The sequence below is a fragment of the Acinonyx jubatus genome, chromosome C1 (assembly GCF_027475565.1).
Source record: "Acinonyx jubatus isolate Ajub_Pintada_27869175 chromosome C1, VMU_Ajub_asm_v1.0, whole genome shotgun sequence".
Classification (NCBI taxonomy): Eukaryota; Metazoa; Chordata; class Mammalia; order Carnivora; family Felidae; genus Acinonyx; species Acinonyx jubatus.
In genome coordinates this window covers 73,738,537-73,756,385 of record NC_069381.1, presented here as the reverse complement: position 1 = coordinate 73,756,385, position 17,849 = coordinate 73,738,537, and the positions used below count along the sequence as shown (strand labels likewise).

The window sequence follows — 17,849 nt, the reverse complement described above, 5'->3', positions numbered from 1 at the left end:
TAGTAACCTTAGCAAACTAATACAGCTACCTTGATTTTCTAAATTTTTACTCTTCCTTTCCAAATATCACTAGCCCTTGAAAGTTTGAAATATATTCTAAGCTTCACATTTATGCAAATTTTTAAGTTTGTTTGCTTTTCTTGCATCTTCTAGACCATTAATAAATCTGACCATATGATTTTTTTCCCAGACTACCTCCTTCTCTGATATTAACAGTTGCATATTTCCTAGTTTTTATAACATATCAAATAGGAGATCTTTTAGGAAGTTCCTATAAATCAGAAAGGATTTGTTTATCATAGTTTTAGTTAAACCATCTGAAGAGGAAGATTTTAAATCTATGACATGTAGCTGTATAATTTAAAATGGAACTTGGGGAGGGGCCCTTGAGTGGCTCAGTTGGTTAAGCATCTGACTGTTGATTTCAGTTCAGGTAATGATCTGTTTTGTGGGATCGAGCCTGCGTTGTGCTCTGCACTGATAGCTCAGAGGCTGCTTGAGATTCTCTCTGTCCCTCTCTCTCTGCCCCTCTTCTGCTCCTGCTCTCTCTCCTTCTCAAAATAAATAAATACATTTTAAAATAAATAAAATGGAACTTGTGGAGAGAACACTAATAGATTAGATTCATTTAGACTGTGCACATGCATAGGTTGCACATTATTATTTTTCTGTCTTACAGGCTTGCCCATTCTAGCGTTCCATGGCAATGAAGAAATACAAAGATACTGAAACAGATGACTAAAACTTTGTATTTGGCATGGGATCTGGTGTCTGCTAAGATTCAAGTTTGGGGTGGGGGGAATCAAGGTCAACGTGGTAGAGTAGGCAGCATCCAAAGGCTATGAAGAGCTAAGGAGGCCAGGGGAGGCCTTTGTTTTCCAAATCTCTCCTCAACCCACAAGCCAGGGTTAGAAAGGCTGTTGGTGGAGAATTTATGTTTTGGGTCAGGAAAACTTTCAATCATTAAAAATTTCTTTAAAAATCCAGAATATGCTCAGAAGAGCTGAGCAGTATTTGGCCCCATGTTGGTAATGTGATGAAAGTGACTTTATTTGGGGTTATCATTAGTCTGACAAATTGGAAAAACAAATGAAACAGTCCTTTCCTTTGGATGATGTTAGGGGCTACTTGAGGTCATTTCCTAATTAGGGATTAAAAGCAGTAGGTCTCTGGGGATTTGGATGTTAAGCCTGGACTTAATGTGCCACGGAGTTTAAAGGGCAAGTATGATGATGGGCATATCATGCTCTGTGCACTGAGTAATTTCAAAAGGCTTCATGTGAGGGCAACGTGCAAACAGCCTGTACAATCATGCTTAATGACAAATCATATTTTCATGTATAATCATGAAATGGTTACTTAGATAGTCTTGGAAGTCTGAAATTTGTCATGTTCATGTAGAAAGCAGACACATGTACAGATATATTCCTTGTCATTCCATTAACCATAAAGCCCTGTTAATAGGCACTTCTGATATATTGATAATGAAAGCATGACTGATGTTTCTAATGATGACCCTGAGGCATGACAAAATTCTTAAATGCTTTTTGAATCTTCAAAGAGAATAAATTATATTTCTCATGGCCCAAATTTAGTTTTATCATATTCGAGTTCCCTGGAAAGTAGTCATTTGTATATGGCATGGTATACATATTCAACATGGTAAATGCAAAAGTAGGGGTAGGGGCTTTGGAATCAAACAACTTGATTTATATCATGCCTCTTCATCTGCTAGCCCGGTGAGTTCACAAGAGTTCTGTAACATCACTCACCCTCGGTCTTTGCATCTGAAAAATGGGCCTAACGATACCTACCTTGCAGGACATCATGAGAACTATGATATGGAATACAATGGAGTGTAGTTGCCACATATAGGTGTTTGAAAATGTTTAATTCCTGTCTCCCTTGACCAACACATTAATCAAAACACCCCGTTTACTGACCACATCAGATGAAGAATTTGCTATACATCTAAACAGATTAGAGGCATGGATGAAAGATCATAATAAGAATAGTAGGAGAGTGTGTCCTTTGTAGGTGGGGCTGCCTTTTACCTAGCCTTGTTTTCAGGGTGCTGGCTGCTGTGGCTTTAATTTGCAGGCTTATTTTCTTTAGGATAATGAATTTTTATTTAAATTTGGTGAATTTCCTTTGAGCTCCTTTTAAGTCATTTGAACACAGGAAACACTTTTTCATGCTTTTAGAGTTTTTCTGATTGACTTTGTTCTCCAAAAAGGGCTGATTTTAATATTCTAAGTGATAAAAAGTGCCTTTGACACGATTGAAGCAATTTAATTAGTAAATCCAGAAATTATAAAGGATTGGAAATCACACCCTCCATGCTTTTAATAAAACAGGGTAGTGAAACTTCTGATAGGTGCATACCATGTGTTGGAAGAATTCTGGTATCACACACATTGAAAGAAATGAAAAAATTGAGTGAACTTTGTGAGAGACCTACTAAGGGAATTACATGACCATGCAATTAAGTGATCAGTATACCTCATGGATCAAAACTTCTGTGGCTTCATAATTTACACAGAGTACACGTTAAGCATTTAAGAATGCAAAATAATTAAAACCACACTTTGAAATTCAACATATTAAATAGAAAAAAGGGGCTAGCATAATCGTGAGGCAGTCTAATATTTGAATTAGCTGACCTCAGAGTATCTTCATCCTGGAGAAAGTAATATTCAAAGGATCATTTAATGTTATAGTTAATAGGACTTTTAGTGTCAGGCTGTCCATCTCATGATGGTAGTGTATAAATTATTTCTAGTTAGTTTACTATGAGTACTCTCATAGTATGTCATCACTAAACAGGGAACATGGCTATAACTGCTAGGCATAAACATAATAACATGTTCAACTGTAAAACTATCTACAGTATATAAATACTGATGCTGTACTCAAAAGCGCCATCATTTTTTATTGCTCTGGTAATGGAGTGTTCCAGAGAGGCATGTATATGGATGATTAGTGATTGGTGGATTTTGTTCCGGTATTTTCAAATATTAAAGAGCAACCTTGATCACTAGCAGTTAGAGGAATCAAAGAGTAGCTGATTCCTCTTAAGAAAACAAATTATACGGTCAAACTCTGATAATATTTCACCCTAAATCATAGGTAATGATAAGGAATATCAACAAGCACACTTCAAATATTGTAGGTAAAAACACAGACTAGTATTAATAATACTAATAATATTAGGGCATTAAGAATTATAATGTAATTATTACTCATAATGGTAGTTTATAAAAAATGGGGATAATTGGGTAATTGGATCTTTTTCAATGTTTTTTTTATTATTAATTTATTCTTTTTTTAAATATAATTTATTGCCAAATTAGCTAACATACAGTGTGTTAAGTGTGCTCTTGGTTTTTGGGGTAGATTCCCGTGATTCATCACTTACATACAACACCCAGTGCTTATCCCAACAAATACTCTCCTCAATGCCCATCACCCATTTCCTCCTCTCCCCTACCCCCCCATCCACCCTCAGTTTGTTCTCTGTATTTAAGAGTCTATTATGGTCCGCCTCCCTCCCTCTCTCTTTGTACCTATTTTTTCCCCCTTCTCTTCCCCCATGGTCTTGTGTTAAGTTTCTCAAGATCCACGTATGAATGAAAACATATGATATCTGTCCTTCTATGACTGACTTATTTCACTCAGCATAATACCTTCCAGTTCCATCCATGTTGCTGCAAATGGCATGATTTCATTCTTTCTCATTGCCAAATAGTATTCCATTGTATATATTTTAATGATTTTTTAATTCAAGATGATAGTGTACTATAATTGATAATAAAGTTTTTGAAATGTAAGATTAATCAATGGTTAGGTAAATTTAAGAGACACTTGGCAATTTGGAGAGCTAAGAAGTTCAACCAGAGGAAATTAAGCATGTGTGTGGGTTGAGAATCAGAAGAAAATCATACTAATGAGCCTAAGACACATTGACTTTTGACCCAATTCTTGTTCACAATGATGTTTCCAAGTTTTTGATTTTACACTGAACCAATTTTGCAAAATGTAAGTATTTGGGGATGGAGAACCTTTCAGAGAAAGGTTCACTATAACTTAGTGAGATCAAGTCGATTTTTGTGGCATGTCTTGTATATAAACTTTTTTGTCTCTGTTATATGCTGATAAAAGCTGGTAGATGATTTGCTCATTTGAAGGGTGATTTTTGATGTCATCTGAGCAGAAAATTCCTTTGGATGTTAATTTTTGCTCAGAGATGCCACATTCTCTGTCCACTTTTTTTTTTTAACATATATGGAAATTGTGACCCCATATAGATTATTACTACTATTAGAAGGTAGCTTTTGACCTACTACCAATGTTTCAAGCTTTGGTAACGTTGTGGTAATTGTTAAAAATCTCAGCTGTAGTCAAGAGATATAGGCCAACTACTTTGAAGATTCTTGGTAGAGAATGAAGTTTTCTAATCTTGGCAAAATCAAGATTTATCATTTCCCCAAATTTCAAAGAGTACACTGAGTTTTGGGCACTGTCGAGAATAACGTAGAGGTCTTTCACACATGTGAGTGTAAGGTCACTGTAGAAACTGCCTCTAAATAACTGCACAATTTTTTGGTCCCTTACCTTGAGGATAAAAAAATTAAAATCTATTCATATCACTATTGGCATCTTTGCTGTAGGAACTAAATCCTCTTTAACATGTAGCTATACTTCCATTAATAAAGAATTTGGATGGGACATATGGTTTGCCTAGAGCTGGTTGTTTCATTACTTTTCTTTCTTTCTTTCTTTTTTTTTTTTCAATGAGCCCTAAAGCCCTAATTTGCTTCAGCTGCTGTAAATTGGTTTCTAGTAATTTTCACATCTTCTTCATCTTGCATTGACATCCATAAATATAAGGGCACATATTAAATCATTGGTTGTATTTGTGGGAACTTACACATGATCTGCTAGGACTATAGTTTGTGTTAAGGATATCTCTAGGCATATTTCTCCCGGTATTATGCAACAGAAATCAAGAGGGTCCAAGTAGCAGTAAACATTGTCCATTTGGGAAGAGATCAGTTTCAGAGAAATAATCAGACTCTACTTTATGCACTATAATGCAATTATGAAACATATGATGTCCCATGAAATGTCTTTATTATTTTCTAGAGTCCTGAGGGCACTGAAATGACATGAAGGTAAAGAGAAGGGAGTAACTTCTTTGTACTAGGGTGCAGAGTTGACTGTCAGTAAACCTGTGAATTAAGGTAGTATTTAATTTTGGCATCCTCTTACTTCTTCTTTTAGTGCCCCATTTCTCTTTCAAAGTGTTCTCTTCTTTGCTTACAGCTACAATCAATTAAGTTCCACCAGGATTAGCTGAAAATGGTTTGTATTGGAGGACTTTTTTTGCAATTTGGTGAAAGTGTTTTCATGACAAAAAACTTCAAAATAGAAAAAAGAATGAATTTCTAATGGTGGATTTTCAAACTTCATACCTGACAGTTCGCTAGAAAGGGAGATAGATACCTGTCAGATAAAATCACTTTGATTACTACCTACTCCAAATGGGCCCTGCTTGGGCAAAGCTACCCACAGGGAACCCAGCATATGCTTTGGAATGGGCATGACCACAGAGGGGACTGAAGAGTTTGTTTTTTCTGTGCCGATTATGGCAGGTTTTAGGCAGGGTGATTATGTAATTTATCATGCAATTAATGGAAGCCTGGCTGTCTTGGCCCACCTGGAGATGGCTTTGGGGGCCATTTTAGACCCAGACTCTCTGTGAGTCTGCCGAGGTTGGTTGGGCCTGCATGACAGCTTGACTTCTCCCTGCCTGTTTATACTTGCCATCTCACTTCTACAGGTATTGGTACCATGGGGAACTCTGTAGTCAACATCCTGCATGCTAAACTCTATCTCAGAATGTGCTTCCGGGAGAACTTAAACTACTGTGGACAAGAAACTGATTTGCCCCACCGGAAATCCTGGAGTTTTTCTGATGGTGGTGGTGGTGGCTGACAAAGGGGACACTCAGCGGTGGGGCAAAGGAGGCACTCAGGGCAGACTTGGAGCAGCTCTGGAAGAGCCCTCAGGAGAAAGAGAAGTGGGGATGATATGTAGCCCATTCAGAAAATGTACATGCCCTGGAACCACACTGCCTTGGTTAAAAAACTGAGTCGGGTGACTCAGTCAATTAAGCTCAACTTTAGCTCAGTTCAGTATCTCACAGTTCGTGAGATCGAGCCCTGCATCAGGCTGTCTGCTATCAGGGCGGAGTCTACTTCTGATTCTCTGTCCCCCACTGTCTCTGCCCCTCCCTTGCTCTCTCTCTCTCAAAAAATAAATAAACATTAAAAACAAAACAAAACAAAAAAAACTGGCTCTGTGACTTACTAGTCTGGTTAATGGGCAAATTTCTTAACCTCTCAGTGTCTCAATTTCCTTATTAGCACGATGGATAATAATGACGATGATATGAGACTTATATGACTTAATATAAAAGGCTTATAGAGGTTCTTCATACATAGTAAGTGATAAGGAAAAGTCTGCCAATAATTAGGCTGTTATTTTTCTGTAAGTGTTCACACTGGGAAGAGTTCCACAGGAGAGCAATTTCTAGGAGGTAGCTGAGACTCTTGAGCTTTTTTCCTTGCTTTTCCAAATCACTTACAAATGTTACCATTGTTATTTAAATCAGTAAACTTTTAAAACACCTTTTGAGGATGGGGGTTGATAACTTTGATATTTTCCTCAAATGCTACCTCTTAGTTATTGATGGTATTTTTATGTTGAGTTAACCAGTAACCTGTGCTAGAAAAAGGAAAATCAATAAATGAAAATAGTGTATTTTACTCCTGATTCACTTAGGCTCATTTCAAAGGATTCCAGAGACTTGTGAATGTACATTGTTTTCTTTCTTTAAGCTGAAATCCATATTTTAATCAGACTTCCTTAGTTTATAGCCTGTGTCTTTTTTGTGTTCTAGGATCCCATCCAGGATATCGTATTACATTTAGTCATTATGTCTCCTTAGGCTCTTCTTGGCTGTGACAGTTTCTCAGACTTATCTTGTTTTGGATGAGAGTTTGGAGTACTCAAGCCTTTTGTAGACCAGCCGTCAATTGAGATTTGTCTCATGTTTGTCTTATAAATCGATTGGGGTTACAGGTTTTGGGAGAGAAGATTATCAAGGTAAAGTACCATTCTCAACACATCATCTCTCAGAGCATCATCTCAAAGATGTATACTATCAATATGACTCATCACTATTGATATTGACCTTGATCACCTAGCTGAGGGAGTGTTTGTCAGCTTTTTCCACTGTCATGTTATTCTTTTTTTGCCCACTTTCCAAACTGTACTCTTTGGAAGGAAGTTACTATGTATACCCCACAACTTAAGATGTGCAGAGTTATGCTTCATCTCCTTGTGGACAGGATATCTACACAATTTGTTTGGAAAGTTTCTGCATAGGAGATTTGTCTCTTCTCTCTCATTTATTTAATCATTTATTTATATCAATACAGAGCCATGGATATCTGTTTTACATTTTGGATTATAATCTAGTGTCACGTCATTTATTTTGTTGCCCAAATTCATTTTCTTTTTTGATTTTAAGACAAAGATGTTTAAGTGGAACCAAGATGATTTGTTTTCTGTGTGACTTATGGGTCTCAAAGAACTTAGATAAAGATAGAGAAGGAAGTAATGCATATTGGTGAGTTTTTGTTTTTGTTTTTTTTTTTTAGAGAGAGCATGTGAGCAGCAGGGGAGAGCAAAGGGAGAGAGAGAGGGAACCTCAAGCAGGCTCCATGTTCAGTGCAGAGCCCAACACAGGGCTAGATCGCTAGACCCTGGGATCATGACCTGAGCCAAAATCAAGAGTTGGATGTTCAACCAACCAAGCCACCCAGGCTCCCTAGACAACTAGCATTTTTAAATAAAGAAGATAGCTTCTTTTAATTGATAATATTTCTTACTGAATTAGAAACTATTTGTATTTTCTCTGTATAGCTCCAAGGTTTGGCCTGTTGGATTTGAATTGTATTTGAAAGTAGCTTTCTTGGTGTGCAGACATTTTTATTGTTTGGAAGAATTAAGTAGCTTAGGCTTTAGTAAATATTAGGGTAATGATTATGAAGTAGTATGATTGAGTCAGTTATCACCCAGGGGTGACTTAAAGTTAAATGTTAAGAGGGATGCTTATGAATTTGATTATGCTTAGTACAATTAACTGGTTTCAGCAGCTACTTTAGAAAGTGTATTATGAACACGTAATTCTAGTCACAGTAGTGCTACAGTTCTGACACAGTCCATGTGCTTGAACATTTGTGTATTGATAATGCAGAAGATATGCATATTTATAAGTGACCCAGGTGGACTCATTGCCACTTTATCAATATCAGTTTTCACACATGCACAAGATTTGTGGAACACCCTGCAATGCTGGTTTTTAATAAAATGTTTTGCACATGGCAGACATATATTCAAGGGTATTTAAGATGAAAAGATATATTCATGAGCATTTAAAATTAAACATGAATGTCTGTTTCTATGAGGAGATAGAGCAAAGCTCAGTTCTGGTGGTTTAGATAAACACAGCTCACTAGCATTATTTGGAAATTATCCATAACTCTGAGTGGATGAACCTCTTTTGGTTTTATAGATATTGAAGTAGTTACAAGATTTCAGTGCCCCCAAACATTAATGGTAATGACAATAACATTTACTTTTGTTTTTGAGTGTCTTAAGATGTGTTAGGGACTCCTGAGGGCATTTGCAAATGAAATCCCCAATGATATTTCTTTAAAATTGGCATTATTGCTATTTTCATCTCACATCTGAAGACAGTTGTCACTCAGAGAAAACCACCGAGGCTTTATTTATTTTCTTTAAACACACCAAACTGGTTTCAACTGAGGACCACTGTGCTGTTCTCTTTGCTTTGAATAATCTGCTCCCTCCCAGCCTTTACATGCCTGGCCCTCCGTGTCATTCAGGTCTCACCTGGGGCATCGTCTGCCCTTTGAGGTCTTCACTAACCACCTAAACATATTTCCCACTCCAGCCTCCCTCCACTCACTCTCTGCGGACTTAAGGTTATTTGAAATTATTTTCTTCCTTTATTTGGTTATTTTCTTCTCTCCACTAGAGGGAATTTAACCTAGAGAAGTTAGCCTTCACAAAATAGGGACTTTGGTCTCATTGCCACCACCGTATCTGCAGCCCAGGGTAGCTGTATGATACATATTTGTTGGCTGAATTAACAGATAAATCCTGTAGACCTAGTGAAGGATGAAGCTGGATTTGAATCCAAATCTGTTTGGCTTCAGGGTCTATCCACTTCCCACTCTAGCACGTTGTTTTCCAGCTGGGCCTAGTGTTTAATATCTGAATAAATAGCAAATATCCAGGCTTGATGCAAGATATTTGATTAAAAACACATTTAAGTTTTGGCAAATAATTGATTCTACTAAAAATAAAAGCGGATTGCTTCAAAGATTCCATAATATTGTGCTTCTCTTTGCCAGTGAATAAGTGACCCCAGTTAACAGTCAACTGTCATGCTAATGCTAAATATTTGTTATATTTTTATAGACTTACCAGATATTTCACTGACTTGGAGCACTTCAAAAAGTGATTCTTTGTTAGGTTAATTTGAATTGTTGTAGATATATAATAGTAGGAAAAACAAGTACTTTGTTTTTAAAGAAATCTTTCGCAGTCCAGAGTTTTCCCAAATTTGCATTATCTTTCCCAACGCTTAGATGGAATTATTGAGGCTTTACTGACTTTCTAAACTTTTTCTCACCAACAGATGTGTACAGTTGTCTCTTTTTTGGGGGTATGTAAGCCATCATGATTTCAGGAAACAAGGCCATGGTTGAGACATTTGAAGGAAAACAAAGTGTTGAAGAGCAGCTGACTGCATAACTAAGAAATCAATCATTGCCCAGGCTGCTTTATTGGCATAATTGGCAATGATTTATAGAATGATGGCAGGAGTCCAAATGGGCATGTGTATCCTTAATACCATTATAGCACTCTGGCATGGATCTTATTCAACATGACATAACTGGACTGGGGACGAAGTTTTAGAGACACCTATTTAAATTAGCTAATAACCAAGAAGAAGATATTGCCCATGAGTTTATTTTGTCTAATAGTGTGAAAATTTGTGACATATTTTAATGGAATCCTGACCCTGAACTGTGCTTAAAGCAAATCAGTCAGAAAATATCTCTTGAATGCTTGTGTAATATCTAGTGTTTTGCATATATCTAGTGTGATATTGCTTTATTAATCAACATTGCCACATGAAAGAAAGTTATGTCCAGGAAATAATTATGGCTGTTGAGCGCCGAGGACACGGGAAGGGATTTAGAGGCAGTGAGTGTGCAATTGGCCAACTGATAGATTTGGTTCATTTAAAAGGAGTAATGGAAGGTTTATCTACTGTGCTGCATCTTGTAACTTACTTGTTAAATTTATTCAGGAAAGATGGCTTTAGTGATTTTTCTGGAAACTAACTAGTGGGTTGTGAGAGATAATTAACAAAACTTCCTGTTTCTTCTCTTGGAACAGATGGATATTTTTGAAATGCAGCAGAACACTGAGCTCAGTTTGAGGGCATGCATAGTTGAGTTGCTTCTATTTGTATAATGAGGTGCTACTTGCCTGTATTCCAGAGGTCTACAGCCTTTTATCTGCAGAGTCATACAACTGGTTTCCACGGAACTAAGCAGCTAAATGTAGCAGCCAACATTGGCTTCAGAACCTGACTTTTAAGGACACTGCCCCAAAGCAGCTTTTTTTCCCCCTGTTGTTTTTTTCTACCTGATAAAACACATCTCGTCTACCTTATTATCCTAGCTATATGGGTGCCAGCATTTGAAAATGGCCTAGCTCTCTGGATGGAACTTATTGAAAGGGCATGTATGAGGCAAACGTTCATTGCTAAAGTGTCAAGGTGTGGAATCTAGAATCAGTAAAATTGTTAAAATACGAGGTGGGGGGAGAGAGAGAGAGAGAAAGGACAGGCTGTGCACAAAAATTTCCCTGTTGATTCAATATTCAGGTGAAAACTGCTCCCTGTGATAAGTCAAGGTTTTGGCAAATGTGGATGATGACAGCAGAAAGCAGGGGATTTTAATGGAGTTTTCATGTTTCTGATAGATTTCTTACACCCAATGTAGGCGCACATTTGGTTAATAACTCTTAAAGTACATTGCATGTTTATATATTTGTCCTTCCTGAGAGGAGAATTTGCCACGAAGCTAATAAAGCTTGGCCCTTTATTTGTGAGGATCCGTTCCAACTTCTTACAAGGAGGAAAGCTAGGAATCTGTATATAATTTTGTATACTATTTTCTTAAAGAGTCCCTTTCCTCTCCCAAATGAATGAAGTTCATGTCCAAACAAACTGAATCAGCTCCTGTTTGTAAGAAGGAGGTAGAAAGAGTTTCTGGTTTTTAGGAGATAGTGATGTCTCAGTAGTTTCCCTGGGAGAAGGAATGCGGGTCAACTTAACCCACTGTCTTTAACTTAACTTGTTCATTAAATAAGAAGCCCAGAGGAAAGGTTGGAGAGATGTACAGCCATGGGATTACCATGAAATTTGATGGCTATTCCATTTCACTGTCATTGAACAGTAGAGAAAAATATGATGGGGGCTTATGAAAACTGCTTTGGGTCGTAACTTTGGACTACGAGCTCCTTGAGGGCAAGTTGAAATGAATGTTCCATTTGTATTTGGAGGAGTGGTGTCCAGCATCAATATTTAAAACAAGCCATTGTGGCTCGTTTAGGTAGCCTAGGTCCTTAATTAACTAAAAGAGAAGTAGAGTTTAAATTGCTTCAAGCCAAGTGATATATTTCCCGACTTGTGCACTGTAATAAAGAGGAGGAATACACATTTTGGGTAAAACGCACACAGAGTCCATTTTCTTGTTCAGAAAACTTGGATAGCATATTTATTATTTAAAGTCCAAGTCCTTACTATGATATAAGCTGTAACATAACTTTTCAGTTTTTTTTTAATTTTTAAAAAAAGTTTATTTGAGAGAGAGAGCAAGCACATGAGCAGGGTAAGGGCAGAGACAGAGGGAGAGAGTGAATCTCAAGCAGTCTTGATGCTGTCAGCACAGAGCCCAATGCCAGGGCTCCATCTCACGAATAGTGAGATCATGACCCGAGCTGAAATCAAGAGTCAGACACTTACCCTACTGAGCCTCAGAGGTGCCCCTGTAACTTTTCAGTTTTATCTTCTGCCACCCAGCACTCCTGCTACCCAGGTTCCCTTCTTACCAGGATACACAGCAGTTCCAAATATTCTGCTCTGTTTTCACACTGATTCCTGAGGCTGAATGCTATTACCTCCTACCGGCCAAGTACAGTATCTTGCACGCAGTGAACCTGTAATGGAAGTTTGTGACATTATTATTTCACCTATGAAAAAAAAAATCAGAACTTGGTCAAAGCGAGTATGAAAGATTTGCTTCTATGCTGAGCATAGTTTTTTTTTTTTTAATGCTTGTTTCAGAAGGAAGTCCACATTCTTAGATATGGAATACTGGAAATAGTTTTGAATCTAGTCTTTGCTTCCTTCTCCAGTTCCATTTCTTACCATTTTTGCTTGTTGCTCATGACTGCTTCTGCTTCCTGGCCTTCACACGCATTGTTCTGAACACCTGGAATGTTCCTTTTATCCCATCTATCTCAACTTGCTTCCCTTTGCTAATTTGTGCTGGTCCTTTGAGGATCACTCAGTTCAGGAGTCACCTCCTCAGGAAGCTATCTATCACCTAGATTCCCCCTCCGCCTCCATGGGGTTCACTGTTCCATTTATATGCTTTAATGGCATCTTATGGTTACTCTACAATAGCAATGGTGACTTTTTTTTTTTTTTAATTTACTGTTTACTTAATTGTATTTCTTCATTAAACACAATAGTTCCTGAAGGGCATGATGTCTTACTTACTGTGGTATCCCTGGACAAAATATGGTGTTCAGCTCTAATATTTATTGAATAAATATATTTCAGTTATCTATAAACAACTAGTTATGAGAGTTATAGAGAAATATGTTTTGCCTACATATCCTTGAGTTCATCAGAAGAAGCTTGCTAAAGTGGAGAAGTATTACTATAGAGCACTTATGCTGCCAAAAGTATAAGTTAGATGTCAAGAAAATTCTCATGCAAAGTGTAGGCACACATCCCTTCTATGTCTCCTGAGGAAGAAAAAAGCTGTCTCCTGCTGTTGCAACTCTTATAGTAATACGTTAATATCGCAGTGGGTAACATGTCTTAAAAGAATCAGAAATTGGTCCAAGGACACAGGGAAAATTGCTACTGAAAATCATTTAAGTTTTTGTACAGAGAAGCTTTTATGGTATCACCTAAATGAAAAAAAATTGTTTTTAAAGCTATATATCAAGAGCTGCATTCTACATGAAAATGAAAAATAACAACAGAAGAAGAAGAATAGCACTCTGTTCAGTTTTTTTTCAAAGAAAAGAAAACCTGGGTGTATTTTGCCCTTTGTATCCTGTTTTAGAGTGATAAAATACTTGAATACTTAAACTTGTGCTTTGGTGTTACTTACGTTGTACAACATATTCTTATATTTAAAAATAGTACTGCTGAGAGTATGGTGCAGCAGTTTAATTTCAACTGTGTTACCCAAGGTAAACTTCAAGTTTTCTAGCAAGATGGCAGACTGAACACACAGGTCTGAAAATGAAATATAGTAAACACAAAAGAATAAACCAAAAGAAAAGGAGGGATGCCATCTGTAGATGAGTTATTTCAACAAATTGCTAAAAGATGAAAGGAGACTAGAAGGCTGTTGATGGCTTTTTTTTTCTTTTCCTTTTTTCTTTTTGAGAGAGAGAGGAGCAGAGAGAGAGGGAGAGAGGGAGAGAGAGAATCTTAAGCAGGCGCCATGCCCAGTGCAGAGCCTGACACAGGGCTCAATCCCACAACCCTGGGAATATGACCTGAGCAGAAATCAGGAGTTGGCTTAACTGGTTGAGCCACCCAGGTACCCCCTTTTTCTTTTTTTAATTGAGAAAATACCAACCCAGGACACTTAAGCAGGGACTGTGACAATGGAAAGAACTGACTTGCCAGGAAAAACTCTAAAGGAACTTCAGTTCAGAGTTAGCAAATACAGTGCATCTGTCTAGTTATTTAACCTTAACTAATGGGTGTTTTTGAAAGACAGAACAGAGGGAAGGAAATTAACCAAACATTAGAGGAAAAATATCCAGAGCTGAATATTTGGTCTTGAAGAATCCCACCCAGGGGCATCTGGGTGGCTCAGTTGGCTAAGCGTCTGACCCTTGATCTCAGCTCAGGTCATGATCTCGTGGTTCTTGAGTTTGAGCCCCACCTCAGGCTCTATGCTCACAGCGTGGAGCCTGATTGGAATTTTCTCTTTCTCTCTCTGCCCTAAAAAAGAAAGAAAGAAAAGAAAAGAAAGAAAGAAAAAGAAAGAAAGAAAGAAAGAAAGAAAGAAAGAAAGAAAGAAAGATCCCACCCAATGTTGAAATGATTGCAAAAAGAACTACCTGTCTAAACATAGCATCATGACACTTCAGATATCAGAAATAACCAGTATGTCTGAGAAGCTTCCAGAAAGAAAATATAGGTCAAAAACAAAGGAAGAGGAATAAGGCTGACAGGTGGCAATCCCAAATGTATGGGGTCTTGAAGACAATAGAGCAATACAAAGCCTGCAATGTTCTGAGAAAAAAAAATTAGAACCAATCAAAGTATGAAGAGAAAACAGACTTCTTCAAACATCTAGGGGCCTGGAACATTTACTTCCAGGCACTCTTCTTGCTTAGAAAATTATGGTGTACTCTAGAAAAATGAGGGTAAATATCCATGAAAGAGAAAAATGGTCATAAAAGAAACTGTGGCATTACACCAAGAGTCTAGGGAAAAGACATTGCAGCATGACAGTTTGGCTGGAAGCTTCTGAATCGCCCTGGAAGCATGACTCAAGTAGAAGAGACACATTTTAAAGATTAGAATGGGTTAAGAGCTGATGTCATGAATGACCAGGTGAAGCAGGCACATCTCTTCTCTTTTAAGAAAACAGAAAAGAGAATTAGAAAAGGGGAAACCAACCAACCAACAAACAAAAAACAGGAAAGTCACAACCCAAATAGGAAGCACACTAAAATGTAGCATGATTCTATCTCTGTAGAAATAGAAGAATGTAATGCATTTGACGTGCCTGTTATGAATGTTTTCCCTTGAGTTGCCTGGGATATAATACTGGATCCTGTATCATATGGGGTTTGGTTACAAGTAATAGATAAATATCAGAGGTTTAAGGAAGATAGATTTATTTCTCTCTTGCATGGAAGAAGGAACTTTAGGGCTGATACAATAGTCTCAAGATCATTGAGAAACCCATGATCTTTCCATCTTGTTGCTCTGTCAAACTCCACCTATGGGTTCCGTGTAATGGTGATCGCGAGAAAATCTCACATAATAAACTATTAAAAGAGGATGCTTCTGGAATTAGAGCTAAGATGCAGAGTGTCAGAGCAGCAGTTACTTCTTATTATAAACTGTTCATTATATTTTTATTTTTTTTTACCATGTACAAGTATTATTTTGATTAAAAGTAATACAGAGGATGCAAGATTAGTAAAGGGAAAGGCTCATTTTATATTCCTTTAGTTCTAATGCTACCTTCTTAAAGAAATCATGCTGATTGCTTTTATGAAATGCCACGAACACTCTAGTTACCACCAAGAAACTCTCTAGTTCATTATCTTGTTTTTATTTTTTTCATTAGCTGTTATCCATATCTGCAATCTTGAAATTTTATTTATGTGTAAATTGACATCTCCTTTAGAATGTAAGTTCTGTAAGGAAAGGGAAATTTTAAAAATTGCTCATTTCTGGGACACTTGGGTGGCTAAGTTCGTTGAGCATCCAACTTAGGCTCAGGTCATGATCTTGCAGTTCGTGAGTTTGAACCCCACATTGGACTTGCTGCTGTCAGCCTGTCTACTCAGAGTCCACTTCAGATCCTCTGTCCCCCTCTCTCTGCCCGTCCCCCAATTGTACTCTCAAAAAAATTGCTCATTTCTGTGTCTCCAAAGCCCATAATAGTGGTTTGAATATAGTAGGCATTTAATACGTATTCATTGAATAAATAAACTCCCAAACAAATATTTAGACGTTAGTAGATTCAGAAGGAGATAAATAAGAAGCCTGGAAAGGAATTTTATCAGTAAGGAACCTATAGTTAACATTGGTATCAAAAAAATATTGTAAGAAATGGCTTAGATCCAAGTTTCACAAGATATTGTTTTGGTTGTTGAGATATTTTTGCAAAATGGTCTCCATGACTGAAACAAGTTTGGAATGCTATATACAACATGCTATATATACCCTAGAAGATTTATAATATATATTGGTATATAAAAAATTCTGATAGGAATTACCATAAATAAATAAATTTGCTTAACCCAGCATTGACATGAAACTCTTTTATGTCATAATCATTTTATTAACATGTTGTAGAGCTAGACCTCTATGGAACATGTATTCAGAAATGCTGCTTAAATGTGTTACTTAAAGATCACGTAAGGCATACTTTATCTAAGTTTTGAGGAATTCAAAGAAATATGAACAGTACAGATTCAAATGTGGTGGGACAGTGATTGTGGGGTTCTTGTCACTACATGTGAAAAAAATATGAAGTTTTGAATTTGTCCTCATATTTCTGTCTCCGGACCAAGGGTTGTGCTTGGAGAGAAGAATTTTGGGATGGAACTGCATGGCTGGGTGTAGAAAATGGCTCGTCTTTTTCACATATCCAGACTGCATGCTGTCAGCTACTGACTATACTCAGAAGAGAAGCTCAGGGTAGTGCAATGCACAATTTTATCCTTTCGTTGTTAAACCCACAACTTGGAGCACACCTAGTACAGTTGAGGCTTTATAAAGACAGGAGGAATTCAAAAGCAATCAGAAATATTTAACCATTGCAGTATACTTCGTACTCCCCAGAAACACTCACAAAGGTCTCCCAAGCCTATGTTTATTCCCAAAGATTATCAAATGAAGTTAATGTTAAGCTTTTAAATTATATGTCTCTTTGATTTTAATTTTCTTAGCATATGGTGGGGTTTTTTGGTGACAATTCAAATAGGTGGTTACCTTGTAAACTCTGCCACAGCCTTATTATTATGTTATACTGATCATAATTCCCAGTCATTTTGGTCATGTTTTTGTGGATATCTATTTTATGGATCATAATTATAGTATTAAGTACTTATTAAGTACTGCTTAAGGATTCTTGTCATTACTTCTAACTTCTGGGGTAAATTGAGATTAGTTTGTCCACTTCACAGTTTAGAAAACAAAAATCTTCAACCGTTCCAGTGAAATTTGGTCCATTAAAAAATCCACAACAGCTTTATCCAGTAATATCACATGTCTTCTTAAAGACTGTCCTATTTAAATGTTATTGACTAATTTGCATAGCAGCTAAAAGACAGCCCAGATAAACAGGCGTTTCTTAGTTGTTTGCTGAAGAACTGAAGTGGTTGACTCACTTAACAGTTAGTGATACTACTTTCCTGGGATTTTACATAAAAACATTATGTACATGGAAAAACCATTTGAATCTTTAGTTAGGGCTCATTCTAGACTGGCCTTGAATCAAATCCCTGACTTGGGTTTTGCAACGAAATTTTTCACTCTGAACAATGCATACATATATACAGCCATTTGAAATTCCCATTTTTTTTTTGTTGTTGTTGTTGGACAAAACTGGTTGATTCTCAGCGACTTATTATGTCCAACCTAATAGAGGCAGAGTCCAAGAACCCTCTCAGTC

The 17,849-nt window shown here is 37.1% G+C and overlaps 2 long non-coding RNA genes across 5 annotated transcripts in view; one reads left to right on the top strand and one right to left on the bottom strand.

The window, feature by feature from the left end:
* LOC128313919 (uncharacterized) overlaps positions 1-17,849 on the bottom strand; it is a 65,214-nt gene that overhangs the window by 24,693 nt on the left and 22,672 nt on the right. For 2 of the 3 annotated variants that reach the window (XR_008295033.1, XR_008295034.1), the window contains one exon: positions 12,286-12,393. This is a non-coding gene — a long non-coding RNA (uncharacterized LOC128313919). Of the gene's footprint in view, positions 1-10,550; positions 12,175-12,285; positions 12,394-17,849 lie in introns of those variants that run through there. The other variant, XR_008295035.1, reaches the window with a different exon arrangement.
* Positions 1-17,849, top strand: part of LOC113599268 (uncharacterized) — a 60,652-nt gene that overhangs the window by 20,203 nt on the left and 22,600 nt on the right. The window lies entirely within an intron of this gene.